Raw genomic sequence first — 16,608 nt, forward strand, 5'->3', positions numbered from 1 at the left:
TAAGTACATTAAAATACAGCTCAAGAACACAAACTCAAACTTATGTTTTCAAATTATCTAATGATTTCCTCTTTTCTTATTTTATTTGTTTATGAGAGTTCCAGGATGATTACATGACAAAGGGATTATTTTTAAAAATACGTCCACTGTTTGCCAAATATTTTCATTTAAGATATCTCAGGTCTAGTCAATGCTTTCCCCAGGGCATCTTTATTTCTTAAGCTATAGATCAAAGGATTTAACAATGATATCACCACAGTATAGAATACAGAAACCACTTTATTCCATTCCAGGAGATAGCTAATGCTTGGTCTTCAGTAAATGAAGAAAATTCAACCATCATACAAGGTGACAGTTATCAGGTGTGAGCCACAAGTAGAAAAAGCTTCAGACAGCCTTGGATAGAGCAGATGCTCAAAATGGCAGCAATTATGAAGAGATAGGAGGTAAGAATAATTATGGTGGGAGTGATGACATTTGAGAGAAGTACAAAATAGAGCACAGCCTGGTAGCTCTTCTTCACCTCACATGCCAGCTTGATAAGAGGGGGCAGATCACAGAGGAAATCAGCAGTGACACTGTTTGCACAGAAGCTCAGGGTAAATGCTTTGCTGGTGATGATAGTTGAGTTAAGAAAGCCACCATAATATGAAGCTGCAACAAGACTAGTACATATGCTCATGGACATTGCTTGGGAATAAAGCAAGGGGTTTAAGATGGTCACATAACAGTCATAAACCATGAAAGCCAACAAGTAACACTCAGTATAAGCCAGACTTGGAGAGAATAAAAACTGAGCCAAGCAGCCAGCAAAGGAGATGCTTTTGTCTCTAGATATGCATGTTATCAGGATTCGGGGTGTGTAGAGAAAATCACACCAAAGGTCCAAAATAGATAGATTCCCAATAAAAACATACACAGGTTTGTGGAGTTGAAAATCAAAACAAATAAGAGAAATCAGAGTGATATTCCCCAAGAGACTGAAGGTTTAAATGAGGAGGAAGATTATAAAGAGTACTCTCTTCAACTGTAAGTCAGCTGTGAAACCTAAAAGAATGAGCTCCTTCATGTTGGTGAAATGTTTCCTTCCGTGGAGTTTTGATTTCAGTCCTGTTCTGGGGAATGACCAATAAGTGTATCATGAGTTAAGATATCAGCATCAGCCTCTTGCCAGCATTGCCATTTTAGGTCATTAAAAATCCTAAGTGACACACCTACATGATTCACAGTGTATCTGTTGATGCTGAATTGAGCATTACTCCCTTTTGGATAGCTGAGGAACCAGTTCTGTACTGGTGTCTTAAGATCTCAGTTATGATGTCTGCTATGCAGTGTGTCACCTTATATTTTTATCTAATTTTTCCTTAGTTCAGGAAGAGGCTGAGTTGTTTATCATCTCTTTGGTTTGTATTCAGGGTGATTGGGACCATAAAAACAATATAAAAAAGAGGATTCAATAGGATGCTGTGATATCTCTCCTTTTTGTCCCTATAGATTTACCCAGAGAAGCAAAATTTATTCTACTATCTGCATTTTGGAATAATATGGGAGATCATTAGACTTTAGTTTCCCTGAAGGCTAAAACAACTAACTATACTTAATTCAACTTTATTTCTTCATAACCAAGCACAAAAATTGGAGAAGAGTATAAAATGTGAAATTCTTATTTAAAAACTGAACTCCCTTTCATGTTTTAATTTTTTGAGACCACAGCTGCATATGTGATCATCAAACACACACTGGGGGGAAATAGGACCATAATAATTGATGGATATTTGGTTTATTTTACTGATTGAATCTTCTATCATAGAGCTAAAAAACACTGGCTCAATGCATGGTCTTGGGTGATGATGGAACACTAAGAATCTTCTTCCCTCAGACTTTCGGAGTAATGGGAGAAGAACTATCATCATTTGTCTATGTGACAACTAGAGGCCCCCGAGTGCAACTGAACACAAGAAAAAAAAGAACAAAATTGTCATTATCAGGGTTATCAGTTGGCAGAGGATGTAACATTTTTATTGTAGGTACATGGTTTAAAAATCTTTTAAATGAGAAAAAAATCTCATCCTGGCTATTATGCCAGGCCGTGCACTTAAAATTGAGCTAGAAAAAAATAAAGACTGCTCTCTTAAACTGTTCTTATTTGATGAGAGCATATCCTACTAGAATGGTATGAATTTCTATTTTTTTTAACTCTAAAGACAAATTTTTATATGATAATAATGGTAAAGTAAAAGTTCTTCATAATACCAGAAAGAGGATTGGAATAAGTGACACTTTAGTTACCTTGGGCTGTTGAATACTAACTATGTTTTCAACAAATTGTATTCCTGGAATTAGCTTAAGGTCCAGAATTAGGAGACATGGGTTCTGATTTTGTTGCACTCTGCCACATTTAAATAAAATAATCCACTCCAGAACTCTGTTTACTCAGATTTTTTTTTAACTCTTTGGGGTTTTCTGATTTCAAATTAGATCACAAATTTTAGAAAGCACTTTGAGAAGCTGGAATTTAAAACTGGACTTTGCCTTCTCTTAAATTCATAACTTCATCTCAGAAATGCCTCCTGCAGATATATTTCCACTAACTCCCAAATATTTGCAAAATATTACTATCTAAAACTTCAGACTTTGAAGTTTTCTCATGCAGAAGATGCCTCTTCTTTTTTCTTGGGCTTTTATACAAGGTGGGTAATTGATCAGCTCGTTTGCAAAGACCAAATTGGGAATAAAAATTCCAAGAGATAGTTCTTCCTTAACATCACCTGTTTTCCTCAAAAAAAAACCAATATGTTTGAATTACATCTTGACCAAAAGGGGGAAAAAAGTGTAATTAGTAACGTTTCAGTGGCAGAGAGAGTTCAAATAGAGTTGAGAGTCTCCTCTGGAGGTTGCTCCTACACAAGCTTCAGGTAGATGATGCCACCTATCATAACCTGCCAACCCCCAACCAGGACCATTCCAACCCACGCCAAAGAACACCTAAGGCATTATATGAGATTTGACAAGGATTCCAGGCACTAGAGTAACTTTCAGGAAACCTACAACCTCCAGATGGCCCCTGGTCCAGATAAGTCTCGAAACCTATCCCACCCTCTCCAGAACATCAGATAGGTTCCTCTCCCTAACACATGTTAATGGCAGAAACTTCCAAAATGAGAAATTTAGAATTGCCGTATCCCATAGAACCCCAAAGAGAGGTATGGAAAGATCAAAAGTGTTGGTGGAATTATACATAGAAGATAGGACTTAAAAAATGAATATGAATGTTGAATTATTAAATTGAAACCTCTTTTGTGTCTCCAGTATTTTAGAGCAGCTAGAAGTAAGACCCTAAAATTTTGAAACTATAACCCATGTCAAACTCCGAAATATGTTCTACAACTAATTGTGGTGCTGTGCTTTGAAATTTATAGCTTGTTTCTATATATGTCATTGTTCACAAAAAAGAAGAAAAAAAGTCAATTGTGATGATTAAAAAGTACTTAAGCACTGTAGCATCCTGTATTCTGGATCATGTAGCAGGAAAAATATGAAAGAAACTTATGGTAGCCCATGACAAACTCTGGGACCTGTCCTGTAACCACTTGTTGAAGAGTGATTTAAAACGATTGCTTTTTAATTTCTTTGCTATATATATATATATATATATGTTATACTGTACTATAAAAAGTTTTTAAAAAGTTAATGTTTCAGTGTATAAATATGACTATGTATCTCAAGATTTTTATGTCTAAAATTGGCTTTTGATGGCTACAGGAAAATAGCATAAATTAAGAATATGGAGAATGCAAGGGTAGTTCAGTGATAGAATTTTCATCAGGCATGTGAGAGACATGGGTTCAATTTCTGGCCCATGCACTCCCAAAAAACAAACAAAAAAAGGAAACAAATGAACAAAATCCCAAACAAAAAAAAATTCAACAGATAGTAGTGCTGCAATAATGGATACTCACATGGAAAAGGAATGAAACGTGACCTCAGCCATACAACATACAAAAATAAAAAGAATGTGTGAACAGGAAAAGCAAGACATAACACGGAAATGGAGATGAAACCTGTCACATGAGGAGTCCTATCTATGACCATGATTTCAAACTTCCTACAAACAAAATATGCAGTTAGAAATGTCCATAAGGCAAGCACTCAACCAAAAAGGTGGACAACATATTGTCTTTTTGATACTAAATTCAGAATTCATTTATGCAGAGATTCCTCATAATGTGAAAGAATGAAACCTAATTTATACTACTTAATAGTTTTCATATACATTCTTATCTGTAGAGATACAAAGGAAACTTTTTTACTTGAGCTACATTAGTTAATAGATTCTAAAATTGGCTACATGCCTTCTTTGATTCAAAGGGTGCTGGAAATCTCACTCCACACAAAAACAGTTCTGCTTCCCATCATATCAGATATCTTTCTGCACTGTAAGTCTTCCTGAGAAATGGTCACCTCTGGGAGGAGTCACACAAAAAGGAGCTGATATCAGTGAGATATCACTGTGTTCAAGGCTTAATGCACCTGCTGTCTGTTACATTCCGTTTAGAACTTTTATCAAGCATTCTTAATTATATGTTAATTATAAATGTTCAGTATTATCCCAAACTGGCATATATATTTTTTAACATGGGCAAGCTCCAGGAATTGAACCCAGGTCTCCAGCATGGCAGGAGAGAACTTTGCTACGACCCACAGTTGCCCACCCAAAGAAACATTCTAATGTCATGAAAGTTTGACCCAATTCCACTTTTCTGCACATTAACCAACTCAATTGACTAATATGGCCCCTGCACGATAAGAACAAAGACATTGGGATATGGCTGTAGAGAGTTTATCATAATGAAAAATCTATCAAGTCACACCAATTCTCTGTTTCATTGACCAAGGAAGTAAGGCCTGAAGAGAGTACATCTTTGGCCTCTTAACTTTCTTTAACAAATATTATGGAGCAATAAATCTTATTTTATTTTAAAAAGAAGCATTCCATTTTGGTATGATCACATTAAGAATCAGTTTGTTTTTGTTTGGTTGCTTCTTTTTTTTTCTGTTTTGGTCTTCTGTCCATCCTGTGATTTACTGCAATTTTTCCACTAGTCAATATAATATTGTACTTACTGTCATGAATATGAATAGTCACATCTCAATTTAAGCTGAGTTTCAGAACTTCCCACTTTACCTAGAATAGCAAGTGCCATCCACTCACTCCAAGCATTATCATTCCAATGTTAGCAACTGTAAAATGACATATGGTCTTGAGAATACCTTTGGGATATGCACTAAATGTAAAGAGAATCATCAACTGCTGTTCTGATGTCTAGCAATCAATTAAAATGCTCATTTTTCCTCCTGTAATGAAGTAGAGAGATATTATTCATCAGGATCAGAATTGGTCAAATAACTCTAAAAGGCTAGTTTGATTTGGATTCAAGTTATGCATTTATATTTTAAAAACTCATAGAAATGAATAACTTTATGAAAGAGTCTACACTTGACAGATGCTCAAGAATTATCTATAGTTTATAAGGATAATTATAATGATGATAATAATGACAGGCAAAGGCAATTGAGCTTCAATTCTGAGACATATTTACTATCACTTGAACAAGTTGTCCCAATTTTAATTAAAATGAAATTAAGAGAAGTGAATGCATTGGTTAGCCCAAAGTCATGGTGACTGCAAATACAGCTTACACCCTCACCAGACCATAAGTACATTTACTCATTTAAGGCATGCAGAATTTGTCAAGCAATTCCTATGTAGCCAGATTTGAGTAAGACATTGAAGGAGTTTTTTTTAATGAGACAAAATAAGGACTTATGTTAGTTTAGTGAGTACAAGATCAGGATAGAAGTTGTCTAACTATGAATGCCAGATCTACAATTCACTAGTAGTACAATGACAAGAAATGTATTTCAGCTCATTAATTGTCCAGTTTCCTTATCTACGAGATGGAGATAATTCTGTTGTGTTCATAAGGTTGATGTATAGATAAAATCAGGTACTGTAGGGAAAGGGTTTCCATAAATATCAACTAAAAGCTCCCAGAGATGAGCAAGACAAAAATAGGCAGTGTTAAAGATTTTGGTGTATAACTAAAGTACAATGAAGAACCGTTGAAATATTTTAATCAGAGGAATTATGTGCTCAAAACCAGCCAACCAAACAAAGGAAAACTCTCTATATATACAATGGGAGAGATAGAAGTGTGAATGCAGAGGTGCTGGTTCAGACGGTTTATAGAAACACAAGTGACAGCAGATATCTGGCACTTGCATTAGCTGGATAAAATAGGGTTTGGAGAAAGAAGGATCAGGAAGATATTTGGGAAGTAACATGTCTTAGAGTTAGTGATAAGAACTTTGATTTAGATATCCATAAATTTCCTGTCTTTGAAAGTTTTTCCTTCTCCACTCTCTCAGAGGAAATGTAAGAAGACATTCTTCCATGTTGTTATGTGGGGAAGTTGACCTGCAAGGGATGCCAGTATCTTCTCATTCCCTACCCACAATAAACCAACTTTGCCTTTAGGCCCAAAAGAGAGTTATATTCAAATATAACACTGATGGGGAAATAAGGACCTCTGGAAGGACATGGTATGCACACCTTAGGAGAGGTAGGATATTGCTAATGGTCATAGGCAGTGCCTGGGGGCATGCCTGGGAATGGATTTAAAAGATGTTGATCAAAGGTGTCTCTCTAATGAAGTAACATCAACAGAGGTCTATGATCAATATCAAGATGTGAGACCATCCCTACATACTGGAAAGGAAAGAGTCCAAAAGCTCAGGGAAATAAGAATGTTGGAGTGCATTAATTACATGCAACTGCTCAACCATCAACTAAAACTGTGGTCCTACTATCTTTTGTATTCAGCACTCCTCTACTCTCTTTAAACTGAAAAAAATGTCAATATTTATTTATTCATTGATTTTAAAGAGCAATAATGAATCCGTTACATGATATTAGAAATAATAGATTTTTATTTAAAAGCTGCATTTTCCATAAAATATATAGCAAGCTGATTGATATTGTTTTACATTTTGGCATAAATGCCCAGCTTAATAGGACACAGATGGATTCTTACATAAGGCTCTGCATCCATTCTGTCGAGATAAATTGCTTTGGTTCAAGTTTATGCAGTTGGAAAATGAAAGAACATTAAGTAGCTTTTTCAGATCATTTTGACTCTCTTTGATAACATGTAAACATTCAATAAATAGTATTTTTTTAAAGATTAAAAGCTGTTGCTTCTACGTTGGAGTGGAGCACAAAAGATATTAAGGAATGATGAGCAAGACAGATGGGATCAGAGGGTCTGAAGCTGAGTGAAAACAGACAACTTTATTCTTAAATAGTTCCTGCTTATATACTGCAGGGTGTATGTGACAAAAAGCGTGCATACATTTCGTGATAAAGCAGAGTGCCTACTTTTCAGTATATTACTCCCTACATACAAGAGATAGCTAAAAAGACCTTGGGGGTTAAAAAAAATCATTCTCTCCCTCTTAGACGGTCTGCCCATTAAGAAGATAAGTCTCCACAGTTTACTGCTGAAACCACTCTGAAGACAGTTGCTCCCAATAAATTCCACAGGTTTTCCATTAACCCTTGCTCCTAGAAAAACCAATAAGAAATAAAAGCCCAATATCAGTCTTGGAGTATTATGAAAATAGTTCTGACTTTATGGACTCCCTGAAAGTGTTCAGGGACCCCCAAAGGTGCCTAGACCACACTTTGAGAACTGCTTACTCTAAGAATACACCTTGAAAGAGAGCACAGGGGACGTTCTTTAGGCAAGTCCCAAGTAGAAGAATTAATGAGAAGAACATCGGTATTCTTAAAATTCTCAGTGGGACTCTTTTCTACATGCTAGAGATGACAGTAAGAGGTGTTACCCCAATATCATTGGTTTTTATTTTTAAATCAAGGAGAAAAATGGATTCCTGAAGAGTTACTGCTAAGAGGAGGTATATAATCTTCAGAGATAAGAGTTGTGTGATTACCATGAAAAGCCACAAGAAGTAATTTACTGTTGAGATTCTGAGCACTAGAAATGGTTTTACATAAATTGTGATCATTCATGCAATTAGTGACATGCATCAATAAACAAGATTCAAACTCAGGTCTTCCCAACTCCAAACATATTCTCTTAACTACAGCTGAATCCTGATCTATCAAGCACATACATGCTTTAGGAGCCAGGTCAGGCGCTGGGAATAAAGGATAAATAAGACATGGGCCCTGCCCTAAAGGAAAGAACTACCTATTGAGAAACAATTATGTAATCAAATAAGTGCAATAAATGTAATAGATTTATGCTTAAGGTACAATAATAAGAAAAAGCAATGATGTACCTGGAGGAACTGAGTGTGGGGATACAAATGAACATTTGCACACTGGTGCTTATGGTGGCATTGTTCTTGATCCACAATGAGTGAAGGTGTCCTAAGTGTACGATGACTGAGGAATGGAAGGGGAACTATGGTATATACGTGCAGTCAACTGCTGGGTGGCCACAAGAAAGAATGAAGCTGTGAGACATGCAACTAAGTGTGTGAAAGTTAAGGGCCATATGTTGAATGAAATGTCAGGATCAAAAAGATAAATATGTTCATGCCTCACTCATATAGACTAAATATAATACAAAAACTTGTTGAACTGAGGTCAAGAAGATGAGTTATCAAGTTGGGGTCTATAGTAAAGAGTCCTAGATTGTAAGCTCTTACAGATACCACATAGATTTAGGAGTTTCAACTGTTATTTCTAAATTCTGAGAGACTGAGCTGCTTATTTATAACTTGGTGTGCTGGTCTGAAAGGAAGTATGTCCCCTAGAAAATCCATGTTTTAATGAAAATATCATTTCATAAAGGTAGAATAATCTCTATTCAATAATGTATGTTTGAAACTGTAATCAGAACATCTCCCTGGATGATGCAATTTAGTCAAGAGTGGTTGTTAAACTGGATTAAGGGATGACATGTCTCCACCCATTTGGGTGGGTCATGTTTGGTTTATTGGAGTCATATAAAAGAGGAAATATTTTGGAGAATGAGAGGTGCAGAGAATGCTAAAGCACCATGAGGCAGAGAGTCCATGAGCCAGTGACCCCTGGAGATGAAAAAGGAAATGCCTCATGGGGAGCTTCATGAAACAGGAAGCCAGGAGAGAAAGAAGCAGATGATGCCTTGCTTGCCATGTGCCCTTCCAGCCGAGAGAGATACTGTGACTGTGTTCACCCTGTGTCTTTCCAGATGAAAGAGAAACCCTGAAATTCATTGGCCTTCTTGAACCAAGGTATCTTTCCCTGGATGCCTTTGGTTAGACATTTCTATAACTTGTTTTAATTGGGACATTTTCTTGGCCTTAGAACTGTAAACTGGCAACTCATTAAATTCCCCTTGTTAAAAGCCATTCCATTTCTGGTATATTGCATTCCAGCAGTCAACAATCTAGAACACTTGGTCATTCCCAGAAACTTGGGGTATTTAAGTGCACCTGAGATTCAGAGTTTGAGACTCAGAGTTAAAGCTATGAAAGTCAGTGTAGTACCCCATACAGGAACATTTTTTAAGTTGAAGAAGGTTTCAGACTTCGAGTAGAAATATGAATGAAGCTGATCTTGATAGGACTAAGATAAATCAGATTACAGGGTAAAGGATGATATGGTCCATATTTTAAAACTTCCACTTCTGTGTGAGATCAAAGGGGGAGGAGAAGTTGTTTTGGTAAAATTTGTATTTTAGGTACTGCATTTCCTATTTTACCTTGTATGGTCAGTTTAGCTAAACACCAAAAGTACATGGAATCTTGAATAAAGTGTGAGATCTTGCTCGCTTGTCCATACTAATCAAGCAGGTTAGTATAATGCCCCAATATACGCCAAATAAATTTGGGCAGAAGTATTTGAAAGGTCAACTGAGGAGAAAGGAAGATATATTCAACTTCCCCATTAGGAGAAGTTCTGATATTCTCACAAGCAATGGGGACAACTAAATTGATAGGTAGAGCCTTCAATCTTGGAACTTGTCCCTATGAAACTTATTCCTGAAAAGGATGGGCTAAACCTACAGAAAATGTAGGCCTAAATTTTTTGTTGCTCAGATGTGGCCTCTCTCTCTAAGCCAACTCAGTAGGTGAAACTGCTGCCCTCCCCACTATATGGGGCATGACTCCCATGGGAGCAAATCTCCCTGAAACATGGGACAGAAATCCTGGCATGACTCAGGACCCAGCATTGAAGGATTGAGAAAGCTTTCTTGACCAAAATGGGGGAAAAGGAAAATGAGACAAAGTAAAGTTTCTGTGGCTGAGAGATTTCAAATGGATTCAAGAAGTCATCCTGGATGCTATTCTTATGCATTATACAGTTACCTCTTTTTTAGCTTATGGTGTATTGGAGTGGCTGGAGGGAGGTACCAGAAACTATTGAGCTGTATCCCAGTGGCATTGGTTTTTGAAGATTATACTATAAAAATATAAGTTTTACAATGTGGCTATGAGACTGTGAAAACTTGGTGTGGTAGATAGATTCAGTTGTCAACTTTGCCAGGTGAAGGCACCCCGTTCTGTTGCTGTGGACATGAGCCAATGGTACATGAACCTCATCTGTTGCTCATTACACCTGCATTAGACTAGGAGATGTGTCTGCTGCAATGAATGTTGTTTGATTTAATTATGATGGGACTTAAATGAGATACTCTGTATCACAGCCCAAGCAGTTCAGCATACCTCATCTCAGCACTCACAGCTCAGCCAGTCCAGGTTTTTGGAGATGCAGAAAGAAATCACCCCAGGGAAAGTTGCTGGAACCCAGAGACCTGGAGAGAAGGCTGGCAGTGAAAATCCTGTGCCTTCCCATGTAAGAAAGAACCTCAGTGGAAAGTTACCTCCCTTTCCTTTGAAGAACTGACAAGATAAATCCTCTTTTATTAAAAGCCAATCCATCTCTTGTGTGTTGCATTCCAATAACTAGCAAACTAGAAAACCTGGTCTCTGGTGCTTCTTTAATCCAAGGTATAGATAGAGGAGTAAAAACATGTGGATAAAAATAAAGGAATAATAGGGGGACAAAAGGTCAAATAATTTGAGTCAGTGGAAATACAAATGGTCAATGATAGGGAGGGGTAAATGATATGCTATGTATGAATTTTTTTGTTTTTCCTTTTTATTTCTTTTCCTGGAATGATTCAAATGTTCTAAAAATTATCATGGTGATGAACGCACAACTGTGTGATGATATTGAGAGCCACTCATTGTACACCATGTATGGAATGCATGTATGTGAAGATTTATCATTAAAAATATTTTTTTAAGAAAGTGACTGAGTGCTGGATATTTTTAGGGGCAATATAGAAGTTACCCAACAAAGCTTTTTTTCAGTGGAGAAGGACATATATATTAGTTTTGAAAACTTAACAAAAATATAAAACTTAATTGAAGGGTGTGCCAATTATTAAGCTGTTGCCTTTGCTTTAGTGTTTGGGACTCTGCCAACCACATCCCTCTTTTGACAACTGGGCTTCTATTATCTTCTATCCACAAGGAGTTCAAAAGAGAGGTTGAAGAGCTGGAAGAGGGATATAAGACTGCTCCCTGTTTTTCTTCCTGTTCCTATCAATCTAGAAGTGCTTCTTCCCCCAGGTTGTAGCCCTTTTGCTCCAGTAGTAGCAGTTGAGTCCAGTTTTTTTTTCCTGCATTTTTTGATTTGGCCTTATTGTACCTCCTCAAGTTACCAACCCACCTATCTGTCATCCTCTTCTCAGATCCAGGGTCTGGGCTCATAGAGAAAATCCTTCATGCTCAGAAACACCATCACTAGCTGAGCAGCAAACCCTTCTCTGAGATCCAAGCTTTGGCTTTGCAGGAGAGTTGATAATTTTAGCCTTTTCCCTCTGGTGCCTCACCCTGTGTGGTAGCTTCTTCCTGAAGTTGCTACCTCTGTTATACCTTAGTTTATCCTTTTGGCCTTTTCAATTCTGCAATACCTAAAAAACATTTCTTTATTTTTAAATTTTCTGTTTTAAAATAATTGTGGTCTCTAGACTAGACTCTAGTGATACAAAGGACACTTCTGGCAAAGAAAACCATATATGTAAAGGCATAGAAGTATGAAGTAAATATTTGATGGAAGAATGAATGATTATAATACAGACTTACTTCGCAGACAGATGACATACCCAAACTTACATACCTCAAATGAATTCTTTGCATGAAAACTGCAGGTCTTGCCAGTTTTGGTTTTTGTTTTTGCAGAAATTTCTCTTGGATTTATCTTGTACTCCAGACCCAGTACACTTTGCACAAAACACTGTGCCTAACATGGAGAACTCTGAATTCCCTCCATTTCAGAACCCAACTTCAAGTCTTATAAGATGATGGATAAAATTCTAAGATCTTACCAATACCTAGCTCAGGGCTGAGCATTTTGAATATAGCATCTCATCACATTCAATGATCAAATATGCAATGTGATCAAAGCTATATCTAGATCAGTGAGAAACTTTTCTGAAAAAGATACAATTGAAAAAATGAAAATGCATAGAGGAGACATTTCTGTAAGAAATGAATTATTTGAAAGAAAAGGAAAGTGTTCCACATCTCTGTTTATGCATTTCCAAATAATAAAATTACAAATAAATTAATATGCTTAAAGTGTTTAGAACTAAGTATTATATAAGTTAAGAATTAATATTAATATTGTTGCTGCTGTTTTTATTTTCCTATATTGTGCATTGAAGTGCTTTTTATATTTTTTTTCTGGAGGAAGGAAAGTGCTAAACTTTAAAAAATTGCAACTGTTGCTTTTCTGGTAATGTGAAATTGCTACTTAATTTTGCATGAATTCTTATTTGGAGGTACTCTTAGAAGAAGAAAAGAGATGTTAAAAAGGAGAGGCAGTGCACACATTCCTGGGCCATGGGGCGCACGTGAGCCCACGCCCCGCGCACCCAGCCCTGCCGCTCTCCAGAGCATCCTCAGCAGCTGCCACAGAAGCAGCCTCCTCCTCTTCTTTCTTCTTCTGCTATCGCTGCCGCTGCTGTTGCAGTGTCTCCTATACCCTCTCGTCCTCCTTCCTCCCTCAGTTCCTGCTCCTCCACCACTCCCCAGGTCCTCCTGCCTGGCGGCGAAGGGCAGAAGCTTAAACAGCGACGCCCCTACACTCGGGCCGCGAAGAGGCTGGATCAGCCCAGTATTCCAGCCCATCTGAGCTCATTTTGAAACTCAGTTTTGTCCTTCAATATCCCTGCCAGCTTTGAGTCATCCTCAGAAGTGTTTGCAAGCTGCCAGAATGCAGTACACCAGAAATAGAACAGCTTTTTAAAAGGGGAATTCATTAAGTTGCAAGTTTACATGTTCTAAGGCCATGAAAATGTCCAAATTAAAGCAAGGTTATAGAAATGTCCAATCTAAGGCATCCAGGGAAAGATATCTGATTTCAAGAAGGCCAAAGATGAGACTTCCGGAGAAGATGGCAGCTTAGTAAGATGCGTGGATCTTAGCTTGTCCTCCAGAACAGCTACTAGGGGAGTAGAAACAATACAGAACAGCCCCCAAAGCCACGACAGAGATAAAAAAGACAGCGTACCCCATCCTAAAATGGCTGGCTGGCTGAGAGAACCTTCTCTGGTGAGATCGTCGAGGGGCGTGGGCATCAGCGGGCGGGCGGCAAGCGGCCAGAGTCACTCCCTTACCCCTTCCCGGGCCACCTGGGAGAATTGGACAAGCGGCCCCCTCAAACCATGGTGGCTGGCACCCACACCACGCGTGATCCCTGGACCAACTGAGAGAATTGGATCGGAAATCCCCAGGCCGTGGAGAATGGTGATGGGGGGGGCCCCTTCCAAACCCATGACTCCCCGGGAACGGTGCACTCTCTCGGGCGGGCCACTGCGGCTGGCACCCTCCTGCCATGCTTGGAGCCCTAGGCGGACTAGGAAACTAGGATGGGGGCTCTTCCCGGCTGTGCTGGCCAGTGACCCTCCCCACGTTCAGACCCCGGGCCGGCTGGCACTGTTCCAAGCCGCTTCGGCTAGTGAACCTCCTGGACGGCGAGAGTTTTCCAAAGGTAAAGGACCCAGAGCACCTTTTACTGGTGGGACCCGCAGACAAACGTGTGCCATGAGCGCCACCTACTGGGAAGGACAAGAAAAACAACCCAGAGATTTCACAGAAAAATTTCCAAACTTTTGGATCCAAAACCCAGGGAAATCTGTCTAAATGCACAGACGCCAGCAGAAGATAACAGGTCACGCTCAAAAAACTGAAAATATGGCCCAGTCAAAGGAACAAACCAATAGTTCAAATGAGATACAGGAGCTGAGACAACTAATGCTGAATATACAAACAGAAATGGAAAACCTCTTCAAAAATGAAATCCATAAATTGAGGGAGGACATGAAGAAGACATGGGCTGAACATAAAGAAGAAAAAGAAAAACTGAAAAAACAAATCACAGAACTTATGGAAGTGAAGGACAAAGTAGAAAAGATGGAAAAAACAATGGATGCTTAAATGATAGATTCAAAGAGACAGAAGATAGAATTAGTGATTTGGAGGATGAAACATCTGAATTCCAAAAACAAACAGAAACTATTCGGAAAAGAATAGAAAAATTTGAACAGGGTATCAGGGAACTCAAGGACAATATGAAGTGCACAAATATACGTGTTGTGGGTGTCCCAGAAGGAGAAGAGAAGGTAAAAGGAGGAGAAAAACCAATGGAAGAAATTTTCACTGAAAATTTCCCAACTCTTATGAAAGACCTAAAATTACAGATCCAAGAAGTGCAGTGCACCCAAAAGAGATTAGACCCAAATAGGCGTTCTGCAAGACACTTACTAGTTAGAATGTCAGAGGTCAAAGAGAAAGAGAGGATCTTGAAAGCAGCAAGAGAAAAACAATCCATCACATACAAGGGAAACCGAATAAGACTATGTGTAGATTTCTCAGCAGAAACCATGGAGGCTAGAAGACAGTGGGATGATATATTTAAATTACTAAAAGAGAAAAACTGTCAACCAAGACTCCTATATCCATCAAAATTGTGCTTCAAAAATGGGGGAGAAATTAAAACATTCTCAGACAAAAAGTCACTGAGAGAATTTGTGACCAAGAGACCAGCTCTGCAAGAAATACTAAAGGGAGCACTAGAGTCAGAAATGAAAAGACAGAAGAGAGAAGTATGGAGAAGAGTGCAGAAAGAAGGAAAGTCAGATATGATATATATAATACAAAAGGCAAAATGGTAGAGGAAAATATTATCCAAACAGTAATAACACTAAATATTAATGGACTGAATTCCCCAATCAAAAGACATAGACTGGCAGAGTGGATTAAAAAACAGGATCCTTCTATATGCTGTCTACAGGAAACACATCTTAGACCCAAAGATAAACATAGGTTGAAAGTGAAAGGTTGGGAAAAGATATTTCATGCAAATAACAACCAGAAAATAGCAGGAGTGGCTATACTAATATCGAACAATTAGACTTCAAATGTAAAACAGTTAAAAGAGATTAAGAAGGACACTATATACTAATAAAAGGAACAAGTAAACAAGAAGACATAACAATCATAAATATTTATGCACAGAACCAGAATGCCCCAAAATACATGAGGAATACACTACAAACACTGAAAAGGGAAATAGACACAAATACCATAATAGTTGGAGACTTCAATTCCCCACTCTCATCAATGGACAGAACATCTAGACAGAGGATCAATAAAGAAATAGAGAATCTGAATAGTACTATAAATGAGCTAGATTTAACAGACATTTATAGGGCATTACATCCCACAAAAGCAGGATACACCGTTTTCTCAAGTGCTCATGGATCATTCTCAAAGATAGACCATATGCTGGGTCACAAAGCAAGTCTTAACAAATTTAAAAAGATTGAAATCATACACAACACTTTCTCGGATCATAAAGGAATGAAGTTGGAAATCCACAATAGGTGGAGTGCCAGAAAATTCACAAAAACGTGGAGGCTCAACAACACAATCCTAAACAACGAGTGGGTCAAAGAGGAAATTGCAAGAGAAATTAGTAAATACCTCGAGGCGAATGAAATGAAAGCACAACATATCAAAACTAATGGGATGCAGCAAAGGCAGTGCTAAGAGGGAAATTTATTGCCCTAAATGCCTATATCAGAAAAGAAGAAAAGGCAAAAATGCAGGAATTAACTGTTCTCTTGGAAGAACTGGAGAAAGAACAGCAAACTAATCCCAAAGCAAGCAAAAGGAAAGAAATAACAAAGATTAGAGCAGAAATAAATGAAATTGAAAACATGAAAACAATAGAGAAAATCAATAAGACCAGAAGTTGGTTCTATGAGAATATCAATAAGATTTATGGGCCCTTATCAAGATTGACAAAAAGAAGAAGAGAGAGGGTGAAAATAAATAAGATCAGAAATGGAAGAGGAGACATAACTACTGACCTCACAGAAATAAAGGAGGTAATAACAGGATACTATGAACAACTTTACGCTAATAAATACAGCAATTTAGATGAAATGAATGGGTTCCTGGAAAGACATGAATAGCCAACTTTGACTCAAGAAGAAATAGATGACCTCAACAAACCAA

At 37.8% G+C, this 16,608-nt stretch overlaps 1 pseudogene; it reads right to left on the reverse strand.

Moving 5' to 3' along the window:
* Positions 1-167: 167 nt before the first annotated feature.
* Positions 168-13,215, reverse strand: LOC143672515 (olfactory receptor 9G19-like; annotated as a pseudogene).
* Positions 13,216-16,608: the final 3,393 nt, after the last annotated feature.

The sequence above is a fragment of the Tamandua tetradactyla genome, chromosome Y (genome assembly GCF_023851605.1).
Source record: "Tamandua tetradactyla isolate mTamTet1 chromosome Y, mTamTet1.pri, whole genome shotgun sequence".
In the NCBI taxonomy this organism is placed as follows: Eukaryota; Metazoa; Chordata; class Mammalia; order Pilosa; family Myrmecophagidae; genus Tamandua; species Tamandua tetradactyla.